Here is a 17,987-nt window from a genome sequence, read left to right on the forward strand (position 1 = left end):
AAATGAAACACCAAGTCAATAAAGTTAATTTAGACAGGGTTCTGAGAGGCAGTCACTATGCTGTACACGTATTTCAGCAGTAATAGAAGAAGTGGGGGTTGCAGATAGCAAGGGTATTGCACAAATAAGCATTGGCCGATTCTTTTTTCTCTTTGTCTCTTTTAGAAAATGTAAGGGAATTGATTTTCAGTTTTTTTTTCAGATCAAGTGATATTAAAAATCAGTTTAGCAAAAATTAAGGAACATATAAGTATTTAAAAAATATGTCTGAGTGCAACTAAGATAAAGATACATGAAATATTTGCCTGGTATAGGACTCTGTCTATAATTTTAGTACTTTTGCTAAATGTATAAGTACTTTAATGATGTTGGCCCATTGATAGAAGCAATAGCTTTAATCCAAGTCTTTATAGCTTTAATAAATTTTAAAAAATCACCCAGATCCACCTGCCTATGTGGATAGACTTTTTACACAGGAACACGTAGTTAAATTACATTTTGGAGCAGCCAGAATTATGCAGTGTTAGTGTTCAGAGAGTTTAAATGAATAATGTAGATATGTAGTTTGCTCCCAGGGAAAGAGAAGAATAATAAGTATCTATGCATGCAGAGTGGTCAGTGGGTATAAATGAACTTTAATTCATTAACCTCATGATTTGACATCAAAAACAGGGAAAAATCTGATGAAGCGCAGTTCAGGTTGGTGGTTATTTGTGTATGCATAAAGGAATGGGGTTTGGGGTTGGACCTGAGTAGCCACTCTTTGGTTCTTGGACAGTGTTTTATTCCCAGCCCCAGCCTCTCAGTCCTGAACAGGTCACCATTCAAAAATACAGGTTCCTGTAGTGCCATCATTTCAGGGAAATTCTTTGGGGGCACTGATGAGTCTCCAAACCAGCATGAAACATGTTGCAGCTAATTTATTCCATGAACTTAACATTTTGTGAAATGTATAGATTATCTGCCTCTACATAGCTCAATTATCAGCATCCCTGTGTAGTGAGCCTGTAACAATGATCTTTCATTCCATGGAAGGAGAAACAGAAGCTCAGAGTTCCTGATTTCTTTATTACTCAGTTGCTGCTCCTTGGGTTTGCCCTTTAAATGTCAGGTGATGTTTGTAGCACCATGATATTTTTGCTGAGTATCTTGTCATTTTGTAAAAAGAGAAGTGGTATGTGCCCCAAGGCCTCATTGGTGATGGGAAGAAATGGGACTCTCCTTTCATATTTGAACATTTCCCTTTCCAGCAGCCCCATGGAATAACCCTGAGTGACTTAGATGGCTACTTGTGCAGTGAGGGAGGTAAGTGAGGGATCTGAAAGAGCTGCTAGGCAACCCAATGAATACTTGCAGCCTTTATGGGAAATAACTACAGAGAATGACTATCAATAGGTATGTAGGTAGATGAACATCTGGGCATTGATTCTGAAACAATTGAAAAATCAAAGGATGATTTAGCTTAATAATGCCTTGATTTTACAAAAGATTTTAATGTTCATGATTAAACTGGCCGTACCAGATTTCACCGAAGCCCATTTATTGTGCATTGGCTGTAGCCTTCCCAGCAGGCATTCCAGTGCTCTTTTAACATCTTTCAGATGCGGCTACAGGTGTAGCTCAGCCTCCTGGAAGGTCCTGTTCTCTCACAGCTGCCAGTGGGAGACCTGATTGTAATTATAGCTTCCATGATGCAATGTCTTTAAAACCTAAAACTATGCTACAGTTGTTGGCCTAATGCCTGAAGAAATATGGCTATTAGGAGCTTGAAGAGTCTGCTGAGGAGCCCCTTGGTCCTAAAGCCAGGTTTGTGTAAGAAATGGAGTTAGGCAGTTGAGCATAGTTTGTGGGCTGATTATGTTCTCTCTAGTCCGTAGTCTATATCCAAGTCTGTCTCTAGCTCTGAATCTCCACATCTTATTGACCTAGAGCCTGAGATCAGTAGTGAAACAATAAAAATTTTTGGTTTACTTCTGCAGTGGAATTATGGAGAACTGTTATTAGATATGATTTGATATTAAAATGAAAACGTGTTAGAAGGAAAAATCTGTTTGAGGGAGTCATTCTCAATCTGTCAGAGAAGACAAAACAAAGATTTAAATATTTTTACATTCCTTGGAGCCATCCTTAATTAAGATATACTTGATTTTAGTCCTTTTCCCTTAACCCTATTTCCTGGCTGACTTGAAAATTATAAGCAATTTCCACTGTAGGTTTTAGCTACTTGAAAGGTTATGCTTTTCAAAAACTCAACTTTTGCAAGGGTATAATTCTACATTGCCACAGGAAAGTGTGTTCAAAAATATTTGTAGGGTAGGGTATGTGTGTGACAGAGACAGATTGAAGTTGAGCAGTTGTATACGTGTGTGTGTGTTTAAAGTGTGTGTAGGTCAGGGGTTGGTAAACTAGGGTCAGTCAATCAAATCTGGCCTGCTGCCAGTTTTTGTATGACTTGTGAAATAAGAAGGGTGATGTGGTTTGGATCTATGTCCCCACCCAGATCTCATGTTGAAATGTAATTCTCAATGCTGGAAGTGGGGCCTGGGGAGGTGACCGAATCCTGGGGACAGTTTCTCATGGTTTAACATCATCCCTCCTTGGTACTGTCATTGCTACAGTGAGTTCTCATGAGATCTGGTTGTTTAAAAGTATGTGGCACCTCCCCTCTCTCTCTCTTGCTCCTGCTTTGGCCATGTAAGATGTGCCTGCTTCCCCTTTGCCTTCTGCCATGATAGTAAGTTTTTTGAGGTCTCCCCAAAAGTAGCAGCCACTGTGCTTCCTGTACAGCCTGTAGAGCCATGAGTCAATTAAACCTCTTTTCTTTATAAATTACTCAGTCTCAGGTATTTCTTTAGAGCCATGTGAGAATGGACTAATGCAGAAAATTGGTACTGAGAGTGGGGTATTGATATAAAAAATACCTGAAAATGTGGAAGCAGCTTTGGAATTGGGTAATGGGCTTCTCAGAAGAAGCCCTCCAGACTGTTCCAATGTCTGCCCATTACCCAGTTCAACAAGTCACAGGAAGATGAGGAAAGTTTGGAACTTCCTAGAGATTTGTTGAATGGTTGTGATCCAAATGCTGATAGTGATATGGACAGAGATGGCCAAACTGATGAAGTCTCAGACGGATATGAGGAACTTATTGGGAACTGGAGCAAAGGTCACTTTTATTATTCTTTAGCAAAGAACTTTGAGGCATTGTGATGCTGCTAGGCATCTGTGGAACTTTGAACTTGAGAGTGATGGTTTAGGGTATGTGGTGGAAGAAATTTCTAAGCAGCAAAGCATTCAAGATGTAGCCTGGCTGCTTCTAACATCCTGTGCTCATATGTGTGAGCAAAGAAATGATATCCAATAGGAACTTACGTAATATTTAAAAGGGAAGCAGAGCATAAAAGTTTGGAAAATTTGCAGCCTGGCCATGTGGTAGAAAAGAAAAGCCCATATTCAGGGGAGGGATTCAAGCAGGCTGCAGAAATTTGCATAGATAAAGAGGAGCCAAGTGCTAACAGCCAAGACCATGGGGAGAAGGCCTCAGAGGCATTCATGGCACCCCCTCCCATCACAGACCAAGAGTCCTAGGAGTGGAAGAATGGTTTCCTGGGCTAGGCCCAGGACCCTGCTTCCCTGCCTTGGGACACTGCTCCCTACATCCCAGCTGCTCCAGCCATGGCTCAAAGGGGCCCAGGTACAGCTTGAGATGTTGCTTCAGGGCTGCCAGTCATAAGCCTTGGTAGCTTCCTCTTGGTGTTAAGCCTGCAGGTGCACAGAGTGTAAGAGTTAAGGCTTGGGGGCCTCCACCTAGATTTCAGAGGATGTATAGAAAAGCCTGGATGTCCAGGCAGAAGCCTGCGCAGGGACAGAGCCCTCATGGAGAACCTGTACTAGGGCAGTGCAGAGGGGAAATGTGGGGTTAGAGCCCCCACACAGAGTCCCCACTGGGGCACTGCCTAGCATTACTGTGAGAAGAGGGCCACTGTCCTCCAGACCCCAAAATGGTAGATCCACCAGCAGCTTGGACCCTGCACCTGGAAAAGCTGCAGTGCTCATTGCCAGCCCTGGAGAGCAACTATGGGGACTGAGCCCTGCAAAGCCACAGGGGTGGAGCTGCCCAAGGAAGGCCTGGGGAACCAACTTCTTACGCCAGTGTGCCCTGGATGTGAGACATGGAGTCAAAGGAGATTATTTTGGAGCTTTAAGATTTAATGACTGCCCTCCTGGGTTTCAGACTTGTATAGGGCCTGTATCCCCTTTCTTTTGGCTAATCTCTCCCTTTTGGAATGGAAGTATTTACCCAATGCCTGTACCACCATTGTATCTTGGAAGTAACTAACTTGTTTTTGTTGTTGTTGGTTTTAAATATGGAATGGCTCAAGAGTTTGTGTCTCATCCTTGTGCAGGGGCCATGCTAATGTTCTCTGGATCCTTCCTGTTTTAGTATATTTGCTGCCAAAGTGAGCACACTAAGTTGTTTTTTATTTTACAGGCTCATAGGGAGAAGGAATTAGCCTTGTCTCAGTTGAGACTTCATACTGTGGTCTTGAGTTAATGATGGAATGAATTAAGACTTTGGGGGACTGTTGGGAAGGTATGATTTTATTTTGAAATGTGAGAAGAACATGAGATTTGGAAGGGGTCAGGGGCAGGTTGATATGGTTTGGATCTCTGTACCCACCCAAATCTCATACTGATATGTAATCCCCATGCTGGAGGTGGGACCTGGTGGAAGGTGATTAGAAAATCATGGGGTTGGTTTCTCTTGGTTTAACATCATCTGCCTTGGTACTGTCATTGCAATAGTGAGTTCTCATGAGATCTGGTTGTTTAAAAGTGTGTGGCACCTTCCCCCTCTCTCTCTTGCTCCTGCTCTGGCCATGTAAGATGTGCCTGCATCCCCTTTGCCTTCTGGCGTGATTGTAAGTTTCCTGAGGCCTCTCCAGAAGCAGATGCTGCTGTGGTTCCTGTACAGCCTGTAGAACCATGAGCCAATTAAACCTCTTTTCTTTATAAATTACCCAGTCTCAGTCATTTCTTTATAGCAATGCAAGAATGGACTATTACAATGGGTTTTTACATTTTTAAATGGTTATATTTTACATTTTTAAATGGTTTTTACATTTTTAAATGGTTATATAAACACTTACATAATATCCTTAGTTTTTCTTCTTGGTGCACAAATCCTAAAATATTTACTAACTGGCCTTCTAGAAAAAATTTACTAACCCTTGGTCTAGGGAATAATGTTGCAACATCTTTCCTTATTTTGATTATAAGAGATAATTCATTACTTTTTAAAAAAACTCTTTTAAGTTACTCTTCCCAGTAATCAAAACTAGTATATCTTTTTTTTGTTTGTTTATTTGTTTGAGACGGAGTCTTGCTCTGTTGCCAGGCTGGAGTGCAGTGGCATGATCTCAGCTCACTGCAACCTCCAACTCCCTGGTTCAAGCGATTCTCCTGCCTCAGCCTCCCAAGTAGCTGGGATTACAGACACATGCCACTATGCCCGGCTAATTTTTGTATTTTTAGTAGAGACGGGGTTTCACCATGTTGGCCAGGATGATCTCGATCTCCTGATCTTGTGATCCGCCTGCCTCGGCCTTCCAAAGTGCTGGGATTACAGGCATGAGCCACTGCGCCAGGCCAAAACTAGTATATCTTAATAGAAATGTCTTATGTTTTTGCAGTCTTTTCAGGGGTTAATAAAGAAAGTATAAAGGATTTGCTGCAAAATTTTAAATCAATCAGTAGTCATTACAATATATTTTGGAAGCATACAAAGAGAAGAGAATTACAAAATACCCTCCCCATATGAAGGAGTTGGCTCTGGGCTCACATGGAATGGAACATTACCTCAGTGTTTGCTTCTATCATGAAATATCTTGAGTATCAGTTATCTGTTCTTTAATGTATGTTCCATCCTTCTGAATGCATCAGAGAGAGAACCTCAGTTGTGAGCTGAGTTCCCTGTGGAGCAAACAGAGCAACTGTGGACAGGCCATATGCTTTCACTCCCTTGTACTCCCAGTCCCAGGCAACCACCACTAATCTATTTTCTGTCGCAATAGGTTTGCCTTTTCAGAACATTTCATATAAGTGGAATCACCCAATATGTGGTATTTGTGGCTAACTTCTTCCACTTGGCATAATGTTTTTGAGTTTCATACAGCTCAGAGAATATATGAGTACTTCATTTGAATGGATATACCTCACTTTGTTTATCCATTCACCATTGAGTGGGTATTTTTGATTGTCTTTGCTTTTTGGCTACTATGAGTAATGCTGCTGTGAACATTCAGATAGAAGCCTTTGCCTGGACCTGTCTTCATTTCTCTTGGGCAGCTACCTAAAAGAGAAATTGCTTACTGAGTCATATGATAAATTCACATTTAGAGATATGAAATATGAACATGAATATCTAAGAAATTATCAAACTTTCTAAGATGCACCATTTCATCTTCCCACCAGCAGTGTATTGGGGTTCCAGTTTCACTGCATCCTCAAAAACATTGCTATTATCTCTTCAATTATAGCCATTCTAGTGGGGTGTGAAGTGATATCTCATTATAGATTTAATTTTTATTTCCCTTTTGAATAATGATGTTGCATTATCATTTGATTATTGGTAATTTATGTATCGGTAGATATCTGTTTAGATCTTTTGCACATTTTAAAGTTGTGTTTATTTTTGTACTGTTGAGTTTTAAGAGTTCTTTATACAATCCTTTGTGGGTTTAATGACTTGCAAACATTTTCCCCTAGTCTATGGCTTGCCTTTTATTTATGGTATCTTTTGAAGGGCAATGCATTTTGAAACATGAGTTATGAATTCATAACATAGAAGAGATTTCCAATATTTTTTTCTCATGTAGATTATTTTATTCCAAAGCTGAGATTTGTAGGAGTTTGTGGAACTCCTCCAATGAGTCAGTGTCAGGGTTGGTCACCTCTTTAGGTAGTTTGAATATTTTGGATACCCACACAATGCTAGAGCTCTAGGCAGTGCCAGGTTTACCTGCTGCCTGTATCTTTTTACTTCATTTTCCATTTAGGGTGCATCTGTCAAAGGTAACTTCAAGGGCATCAGTAGGGAGAGGTTATCATGGATGGTTGGTTCTATCTCAAGCCTAGCCTGGAAATTTCTTACTGATTGCCTCCCCACCTACCCACTGCAGTCTTAAACTCTTGGGCTCAAGGGATCCTCCCGCTTCAGCCTCCCAAGTAGCTGGGACTGTGAGTAGTCACCACCCCTGGCCTCCCTTCTTTTATAAGTTTTCAAACTTTAAAAAAATCTTATGATGAAATCTTTGACAGTGGGATGGATTACATTTCCTTTTTGTTGTTTCTCAAAGTATGAACATTGATTTGCCTTTATTGTGCTTTTTACTAGAAGAGGAAAGATAAATATAAGAATATAGTTCATTCTTGATAAATGTTTCATAATGTCAAGAATCTTTTCGCTCCAAGTCCTTTTTAGGTTCAGAACAATACCAGAAAGGGCCTGGTCACCCTCAGCTCCTATGTCCATGAGCTCTTCCTCCACTGCCATGGAGTGGGGACCTTCATACCTTTAATGACAGTCCCCTGTTGAGAGCCACTGAAGCCTTGCCCATTTTTCCCTGCTCTGTGTTACCCTAAAGTCTTGAGAGGATTTGGACATTGGGAAAACTACTTAGCTCTCAGGAACTTTCTTTGAGGTTTGTATTCTGCCTTGTTCTCTTTGGCCTCTCTACTCAACCACTCTTTCCTTGCCGCTTACCCAGAGAAGGGGTGAGAAGGGACACCGTCTCTGTTTTAACAGGGCTTAACAGGTTTGATGTGGTAAGACTGAGTTCTCCAGGCATTTTTTTCCCAGTGACACTAGGGCAGGTTGACCTTGAAAATAGAGGTAACTCCAAATATTGTCACAAGCTGGGAGTGAAGACAAAAGATGTGACTGTTTTTTTTTTTGTTGTTGTTGTTTTTTTGAGATGACATCTTGCTATGTTGCCCAGGCTGGAGTGCAGTGGCGCGACCTCGGCTCACTGCAAGCTCTGCCTCCCGGGTTCATGCCATTCTCCTGCCTCAGCCTCCCAAGTAGCTGGGACTACAGGAGCCCACCACCATGCCTGGTTAAGTTTTTGTATTTTTAGTAGAGATGGGGTTTCACCATGTTGGCTAGGATGGTCTCGATCTCCTGACCTCGTGATCCACCCGCCTCGGCCTCCCAAAGTGCTGGGATTACAGGCATGAGCCACCACTCCCGGCCGACTGATTTTTTTTAGAATAGGTAAGGCTTCCTTAGATTTACAGCTGTTGCCCATCCCTCGGGAAGCAGCTTTGGAGATTAGCTTGTCAGCCCCTTGAGGGAAGGACTTTGACTTAATTCATATCTATATTCCCAGCACCTAGTAGTATGTCTTGGTATTTACTAAATCCTCGGTATATCTTAATGAATGGCCACCCAGTTGTTAGCATAATAACAAATAGAATTTATTTGATTTGATTTCATTTTTATTTGGTAGATATTTTCCAAACGGAGAACTGAGCAAAAGTTCATTAGATTATTATTTAATAATTTAATGCAAGAGTGAATTTTCCCTATGAAAATTCTGTGCTTCAGGAAAGCAGACTTTCATTCTATATGGAATATAGTTTAGAGTGTAAGAAGAGTAGACCATCCCACCCATCTCTGCCACGTACTATAGTTATACTGTTAAAGAGTTTAAAGCACAGATTGTGAACTGGTAGCCCCAAGTTGAATCTAGCCTGCACGATTTGGCCTGTGTGATTTTTATTTTTTATTTATTTATTTTTTGAGACAGAGTCTTGCCCTGCCGCCTAGGCTGGAGTGCAGTGGTGCAATCTCGGCTCACTGCAACCTCCGCCTCCCAGATTCAAGCAATTCTCATGCCTCAGCCTCCAGAGTAACTGGAACTACAGGCACACACCACCATACCTGGCTAATTTTTTGTATTTTTAGTAGAGACGAGGTTTCACCATGTTGGCCAGGCTGGTCTCGAACTCCTGACCTCAGGTGATATGCCCACCTCAGCCTCTCAAAGTACTGGGATTACAGACATGAGCCAGTGTGCCTGGCCTGATTTTTATTTTTAATAGGATTAATCACCAGCATCTAAAAAGTCTGATGTCTTATAAAACATCAGATTTTCAGCTTTCTATGAAAAAATGGGGAAAATCTGACAACACTTGAGTTTGCATTCTTTCTTGACATTTGACCAGCCCTTATTTCAGTGGGGTATTGAAATAGCCACATTCCCCAGCATTATCAGCATAGAAACTGTGTGCCAATAACCATTCATCTCAGTACTCTGAGAGCCAAGTTTAACCAGCTCCTCAATTGCCTTAACCTGCCTGGACCCTGTAGAGATTTAAGTTTGCAACTTTTGTTTAGAGACTCAGTTTAAAGGTCTTACATGATGACCTTGAAGGTTAGATTATTTAATTTTGTGGCTATAAAATACCAGAATACAAAAAGATTTTAAAACCCATGAATAAACATACTTACTTTGTTCATCTGTACATCTTCATTGGTCGATTTATCCGTGTATCATGTCTTATTTATAACACCACATTGCCATGGAAATTCACTGCTGTACTTTCCACTTTCCAGCCCTACTAAATTTTACACTTAACATTTTCAGAGATGCTTGTACAAAGTACAGATTTAGTTAGTAGCAATCTCAAGTGGTTTTATAATATTAAACATTAAATAACTTAAAAAATGCAAACAAGGGAAAAGTAAGAAGTCAGCCAAATCCTGACACATAAATTTAACAAAAAAGCAACACAGAGTCTCTCATTTACGTGACCTACTGCTTAACCACTTTGTAAGAATGAAGCCCTCCTTCATTCTACGCTTGTGTCTTCTTCAAATCTAATAGGAGATGTCTGTCCTAGAGTCATATTGTAGTTGGTAGTTTGTCTAGCCATTGGCACTGGCCCATACTCATGAAACTTGAAGTCATTTATTGGGTGCACGTCATAAGCCAGCTATATAAAAATAGTAATGATAGTTAAGAGTTACGGAGCCCTTGCCATGTGTTGAATGCTGTTCTACATACTTTACAAGTATTGCCTCATTTAATCCTCATTCTAACCCTTTGATGTAGGTGGTTTTATTTTCATTTTGCAGATGAGAAAGAGGCATAGGGAGTGCCCAGGATCAAACAGACTGTGTGAAATTGTGGAGGAAGTCTTCATGCCCAGGCTGAGTGAACATAGCTTCCTGAGAGCCAGTCCTGCGTAGAAGATTTAAGACACAGATCTTTCACTCAGAGTTGAAAATTTCCAACTGATTGTTGGTCACTTAAAGGATGACTAATAACATATGTTGTCTTAATGTTAGAACAATATCTTATGGGGATAAACACTTCTTGGGAGGTGGAGACCAGAGAAAACTGCAGGAGGATCATGAAAGGTTGAGTTGGATGAAGAAGAAAACTCAGGGTTAAGGCTTTTTTGTGTTGTTTTGTTTAATTCACATATGGTGAAACAAGAATGAGATTTATCTAGTCTCCCTAAAGAGGTTATCCCAGGCTAGGCCAGAGCAACAGTTGATTAGCTTTACCCAACTAAGAAAAGGGTGGAGGCACAGAGACATCATATGGGTTGCCTATTGCAGAGATTTTGAGTTTCAGGTTGGCTGAGAATATTAAAGCACTGGGGGATTAGGAGTGTTGGCCTCTGGATATGTAAGAATTGCTCTTTGGTGACAGTGCCTTAGGCCATCTGTCTGAACAGCACTTCTTAAGATCTCAAACCCCTCTTGTTCTTTTTCTGTGTTTTGCAAGCAACCTCCTGTGTAGATTTTTCTGCAGGAGGAGTAACTCTCATTCATGTCAAAGCAAATAGTCTGGACTTTGTGACTGCTCTGTCATGATTAATCAATTGACAGCCTGACTTACAGGTCTGGCTGTGACACTCAGCTAATGCCAGCCTACCTCTTGAAGAAAGGTAAAGACTAGGTGTGTTGGGCTAGGGAAGAGACTGAGGGAATGGAGCAAAGGAAGTAAATGAAAGGGATATTTCCAATGCAGAACTTTGAGGTTTGATGCCTGGGATAAAGGGGGTTGAAGGCGAAGGAAGACTCAAGGACCTGGGACATTGAGTGGATAATAGTGTCCTTGACAGAGATGGAAGGAAGAAACAGTGGATTCCTGGGAGAAAGATAATATGTTTTGTTTGTTTTTGGATTTTGAGCCTCAGGTGCCGACGTTTGGGTGTCCAAATGACATTGAGTGTCCAGGGATATAGAGATGGTTAGAGGCAGTGATTGCCCAGCATACAGGGAGTGGGTGAGTTCACCTAGCAGGAGCACGTGGTGTGAAAAGAAGGCTGAGGATGGAACCCCAGGTGTCACTGGCATTGACAGACCAAGGGTGGTCTGTGCACAAGGCAAGAGAAGCAGAGGGTTGGGGCAGAAAGGGAATGAGCACAGCAGCAGTGATTCAAACAAGGTGGAATGGCCAGTTGTGTCAAATATTGCAGGATCAAGATACAAGACTTAACTAATATAGGACTTGGACTCAAAATATAAGAGTTCAAGAGAACTTAACGGTCTGACTGTTTCTCCAGAAGAGACACTTAAACTTGCCCAGGATCACCCTGTGAGTTATCATAGGTGTAAACACTGTTGCTACAGTGTTTCCTGCTTGGCAACCTCATGATCTCATGTTCACCCATTGTTTCATGCTGCTCATTTTCTAAGTATAGTTTTACAGTCAATATGTAATACCGTGTAATAGTGGCTAGGACCAGAAATCATGATGCTCGGTTCAAGTGGGCAGCTCAGTCTCACTGTCTTCCCATGCTCTTAGTGAAAAAAGGGCCCCTGTTATTTAGAACATGAGGTGCTGCAGTATGAATATAGCTGATGTGTGAGCAACTCACAACTCTTGCAATCAGCATGCAGCTCATATGGCATCAGCCAGTCAGCTAAGAACTTCATTGTGTGCATTGTAATGGGGTTGGGTTTTGTGAAATGGCTTATTTTCTTATGCAGGAGTGCAAGTTCACTGGCATTTATTGGAAAAATCTAAGCATTGACAGATTGTTAGGCTGATTATGGCCCCTTCACTGAGTGAGGAAGGAACAAGAGCATCTTCTCAAATAGAAAATATAAATTATTGGTCAGAAGTCTGTGCAACTACATTTGTTTTCAATTGGATGGGAGATCCTTGACATACATGGATTTAACTTTCATACATATGTGCATACAAACGTATGTGTATACACATATTTTCATAATATACATATGCATATGTGTGAACATATACACATGTATAAACATCTGTGTCTACACATACTTGTATTTTCTTTACAAACAACTTAAAACTCCAGGAGATGAGGCATGATTTTAAATGTCTGCATTGTGTGACTGGTATGTCAGGGCAATTGAAAGAGCCCAGCTGGCTTTCACAGCTGGGAGGCTGGTAGCCTGGGGCAAGTTCTCAGCCCTGCTTGCCCACTGCCTGGAAACAAACTTGGTGCTGTTGTGGGGTGCATGGTGGGAGTGACAGTGGCCTTTTGGGTTGTGTGGAAGCTGGGTGATGCCTGTAATTGCTGGCTTTCCCCCACTTCCCTGACCAACCTGCATGACACAGCAGAGGCAGCCATAATCTTCCTGGGAACATAACTCCATTGGCCTGGGAACCACACCCCCATCCCCCATAGCAGCTGCAGCAACTCCTGCCCAAGGAGAGTCAGAGCTCAGACGTGCCTAGCCTTGCCCCAACCTGATGGTCCTTCCTGGCTCACTCTAGTAGCTGAAGACAAGAGGCATATACTCTTGGGAGTTCTAGGTCCCCATCCACTGCCTGATGCTCCCTATATTACCACAGCTGATGCTCTCTTCAAAGCGCCACCTCCTGGTAGGAGGCCAATCAGCACAAAATAGTTCATTAAACAACCAAAACTTAAGGAACCTCACAGAGTCCATTTCACCCCCCCTGCCACCTCCTCTGGAGCTGGTACCCATAGCTGAGAAATCTGCAGATGGTTCACATCACAGGACCCAGTGTAGACAACCCCCAGCACCAGCCCAGAGCCTGGTAGACCTGCTGGGTGGCTAGATCCACAAGAGAGATGACAGTTACTACAACTTGGCTCTCAGGAAGCCACATCCCTAGGAAAAGAGGGAGAGTACTACATCAAGGGAACACCTCATGGGACAAAAGAATCTGAACAGCAGCCTTGAACCCCAGACCTTCCCTCTGACATAGCCCACTCAAATGAGAAGGAACCAGAAAAACAATTCTGGAAATATGACAAAACAAGTTTCTTTAACACCCCCGAAAAATCACACCAGCTCACCAGCAATGGATCCAAACCAAGAAGAAATCCCTGATTGACCTGAAAAAGAATCCAGAAAGTCAGTAATTAAGCTAATCAAGGAGGCACCAGAGAAAGGTGAAGTCCAATTTAACGAAATAAAAAAAAAAATGATAGAAGAAATGAGGGAAGAAATCTTTAGTGAAATAGACAGCATAAATAAAATACAATAAAAACTTTAGGAAATACTGGATGCACGAAAGAAATGCAAAATGCTCTGGAAAGTCTCAGCAATAGAGTCGAACAAGCAGAAAAAAGAGTGTCAGAGCTTGAAGACAGGTTTTTGAATTAACACAGTCCAACAAAGACAAAGAAAAAAGACTAAGAAAAAATGAGCAAAGCCTCCCAGAAATCTGGGATTACATTAAATGACCAAACCTAAGAATAATCGGTGTTCCTGAGGAAGAAGAGAAATCTAAAAGTTTGGAAAACATATTGGGGAGAATAATCGAGGAAAACTTCCTTGGCCTTGCTAGAGCCGTAGACATCCAAATACAAGACACACAAAGAACATCTGGGAAATTCATCACAAAAAGATCATCGCCTAGGCACACTGTCATCAGGTAGTCTAAAGTTAAGACGAGGGAAAGAATCTTAAGAGCTGTGAGGCAAAAGCACCAGGTAACCTATAAAGGAAAACCTATCAGATTTACGGCAGATTTCTCAGCAGAAATCCTACAAGCTAGAAGGGATTGGAGACCTATCTTCAGCTTCCTCAAACAAAACAATTATCAGCCGAAAGTTTTGTATCCAGTGAAACTAAGCTTCACAAATGAAGGAAAGATACAGTCTTTTTCGGTCAAACAAATCCTGAGAGAATTTGCCATTACCAAGCCAGCACTTCAGGAACTGCTAAAAGGAGCTCTAAATTTTGAAACAAATTCTGGAAACACATCAAAACAGAACCTCTTTAAAGCATAAATCTCACAGGATCTATAAAACAAAAATACAATTTAGGAAAAAAAAATAAAAATCCAAGGTATACAGGCAATAAATAGCATAATGAATGCAATAGTACCTCACATCTCAATACTAACATTGAATGTAAATGGCCTAAGTGCTCCACTTAAAAGATACGGAATGGCAGAATGGAGAATTCACCAACCAACTATTGCTGCCTTCAAGAGACTTACCTAATACATAAGGACTCACATAAACTTAAGGTAAAGGAGTGGAAAAAGACTTTCCATGCAAATGGACACCAAAAGCAAGCAGGAGTAGCTATTCTTATATTAGACAAAACAAACTTTAAAGCAACAGCAGTTAAAAAAGACAAAGAGGAACATTATATAATGATAAAAGGCCTTGTCCAACAGGAAAATGTCACAATTCTAAATATTTATGCACCTTACACTGGAGCTCCCAAATTTATAAACAGTTACTACTAGACCTAAGAAACGAGATAGATGGCAACACAGTAATAGTGGGGACTTCAGTACTTCACTGACAGCATTAGACAGGTCATCAAGACAGAAAGTCAACAAAGAAACAATGTATTTTTACTATACTCTGGAACAAATGGACTTAATAGATATTTACACAACATGCTACCCAACAACCACAGAATATACATTTGATTCATCAGCACATGGAACCTTCTCCAAGACGGACCATATGATAGGCCACAAAAGTCTCAATAAATTTAAGAAAATTGAAATTATATCAAACATTCTCTGAGACCACAGCAGAATAAAAGTGGAAATCAACTCCAAAAGGAACCTTCAAAACCATGCAAATACATGAATATTAAATAACCTGCTCCTGAATGATCATTGGGTCAGAAATGAAATCAAGACGGAAATTTAAAAATTCTTCAAACTGAATGACAATAGTGGCTCAACCTGTCAAAACCTCTGGGATACAGCAAAGGTGGTGCTAAGAGGAAGGTTCATAGCCCTAAGTGCCTACATCAAAAAGTCTGAAAGAGCACACACGGACATTCTGAGATCACACTTCAAGGAACTGGAGTAGCAAGAACAAACCAAACCCAAACCCAGCAGAAGAAAGGAAATAACCAGAATCAGAGCAGAACTAAATGAAATTGAAACAAAAAAAAAAAAGCAAAAGATAAATGAAATAAAATGTTGGTTATTTGGAAAGATAAAGAAAATTAATAGACCATTAGCAAGATTAACCAAGAAAGGAAGAGAGAAAATCCAAATAAGCTCAATTAGAAATGAAACAGGAGGTATTACAACTGACACTACAGAAATACAAAAGAACATTCAAGGCTACTATAAACACCTCTACACCTGTAAACCAGAAAACCTAGAGGAGATAGATAAATTCCTGGAAAGATACAACCCTCCTAGCTTAAATCAGGAAGAATTAGACACCCTGAACAGACCAATAACAAGCAGTGAGATTCAAATGGTAATTAAAAACTTACCAACAAAAAAAAGTCCAAGACCAGATGGATTCACAGCTGAATTCTACCAGACATTCAAAGTACGATTGGTACCAATCCTATTGACTCTATTCCACAAGATAGAGAAAGAAGGAATTCTCCCTAAATCATTCTGTGAAGCCAGTGTCACCCTAATACCAAAACCAAGAAAGGACATAACCAAAAAAGAAAACTACAGACCAATATCCCTGAGGAACATACATGCAAAAATCCTTAACAAAGTACTAGCTAACCAAATCCAACAACATGTCAAAAAGATAATCCAGCATAATCAAGTGAGTTTCATACCAGGGATACAGGAGTGGTTTAACATACATCAGTCAATAAATGTGATACAACACATAAACAGAATAAAAACAAAAATCACACGATCATCTCAATAGACCCAGAAAAAGCATTTGACAAAATCCAGCATGGCTTTATGTTTAAAACCCTTAGCAAAATTGGCATTCAGCAGACATACCTGAATGTAAGAAAAGCCATCTGTGATAAACCCAGAGCCAAAATAATACTGAATGGGGAAAAGTTGAAAGCATTCCCTCTGAAAACAGGAACAAGGCAAGGATGCCCACTTTCACCACTTCTCTTCAACATAGTACTGGAATCCAAGCCAGAGCCATCAGACAAGAGAAAGAAATAAAAGGCATCCAAATCAGTCACAAGGAAGTCAAACTGTGGCTGTTTGCTGATGATATGATTATATACCTGGAAAACCCTAAAGACTCCTCCAAAAAGCTCCTAGAACTGATAAAAAATTCAGCAAAGCTTCTGGATACAAAATTAATGTACACAAGTCAGTAACTCTCGTATACACCAACAGTGACCAAGTGGAGAATCAAATGAAGAAATCAACCCCTTTTACAATAGCTGCAAAAAGAATAAAATACTTAGGAATATATCTAACCAAGAAGGTGAAAGACCTCTACAAGGAAAACTGCAAAACACTGCTGAAGTAAATCATAGATGACACAAGCAAATGGAAACACATCTCATGCTCATGGGTGGGTAGAATAAATATTGTGAAAATGACCATACTGCCAAAAGCAATCTACAAATTCAGTGCAATTTCCATCAAAATACTATCATCATTCTTCACAGAACTAGAAAAGCAATCCTAAAATTTATATGGAACCAAAAAAGAGCCTACATAGCCAAAGCAAGACTATGCAAAAGAACAAATCTGGAGGCTTCAAACTGTACTATAAGGCCATAGTCACCAAAACAGCATGGTACTGGTATAAAAATAGATACATAGACCAATGGAACAGAACAGAGAACCAGAAATAAAGCCAAATACTTACAGCCAACTTATCTTCAACAAAGGAAACAAAAACATAAAGTGGGGAAAGGACACCCTATTCAACAAATAGTGCTGGGATAATTGGGAAGCCACATGTAGGAGAATGAAACTGGATCCTCATCTCTCATCTACAAAACTCAATTCAAGATGGATGAAGGACTTAAATCTAAGACCTGAAACTTAAAAATTCCAGAAGATAACATTGGAAAAACCCTTCTAGACATTGGCTTAAGCAAGTTTTTCATGACCAAGAACCTAAAAGCAAATGCAGAAAAAACAGAGAAATGGCTGGGACTTAATTAAACTAAAGAACTTTTGCATGGCAAAAGGAAGTCAGCAGAGTAAATAGAGCACCCACAGAGTGGGAGAAAATCTTCGCAATCTATACATCTGACAAAGGACTAACATCCAGAATCTAAAAAGAACTCAAACAAATCAGCAAGAAAAAAAAATCAAACAATCCCATCAAAAAGTGGGTTAAGGACATTAATAGAGAATTCTCAAAAGAAGATATAAAAATGGCCAACAAACAGGAAAAAATGCTCAACATCACTAATGATCAGGGAAATGCAAATCAAAACCACAATGTGATACCACCTTATTCCTGCAAGAATGGCCATAATAAAATCAAAAAGTAATAGATGTTGAGATGGATGCAGTGAATAGGGAACACCTCTGCACAGCTAGTGGGAATGTAAACTATTATAGCCACTATGGTAAAGAACTAAAAGTAGAACCATTTGATCCAGCAATCCCATTACTGGGTATCTACCCAAGGAAAAGAAGTCATTATATGAAAAAGATACTTGCACACTCATGTTTATAGCTGCACAATTCACAATTGTGAAAATGTGGAACCAGCCCAAATGCCCATCAGTCAACAAAGTGGACACAGTTTATTTATCCCCTTGTTGATTGATGGGCATTTGGGCTGGTTCCACAATC

The 17,987-nt window shown here is 40.4% G+C and overlaps 1 protein-coding gene and 1 non-coding gene across 3 annotated transcripts in view; one reads left to right on the plus strand and one right to left on the minus strand.

The window, feature by feature from the left end:
* The window catches only part of CERS6 (ceramide synthase 6), a 324,715-nt gene that overhangs the window by 150,547 nt on the left and 156,181 nt on the right, over positions 1–17,987 (plus strand). The gene's annotated exons all lie outside the window — the stretch shown is intronic.
* On the minus strand, positions 4,359–4,465 carry LOC112208432 (U6 spliceosomal RNA). Its single transcript, XR_002942917.1, has one exon. It is a non-coding gene; the product is annotated as a U6 spliceosomal RNA (small nuclear RNA).

This window comes from Pan troglodytes, chromosome 13 (assembly GCF_028858775.2).
Source record: "Pan troglodytes isolate AG18354 chromosome 13, NHGRI_mPanTro3-v2.0_pri, whole genome shotgun sequence".
NCBI classification, from domain to species: Eukaryota; Metazoa; Chordata; class Mammalia; order Primates; family Hominidae; genus Pan; species Pan troglodytes.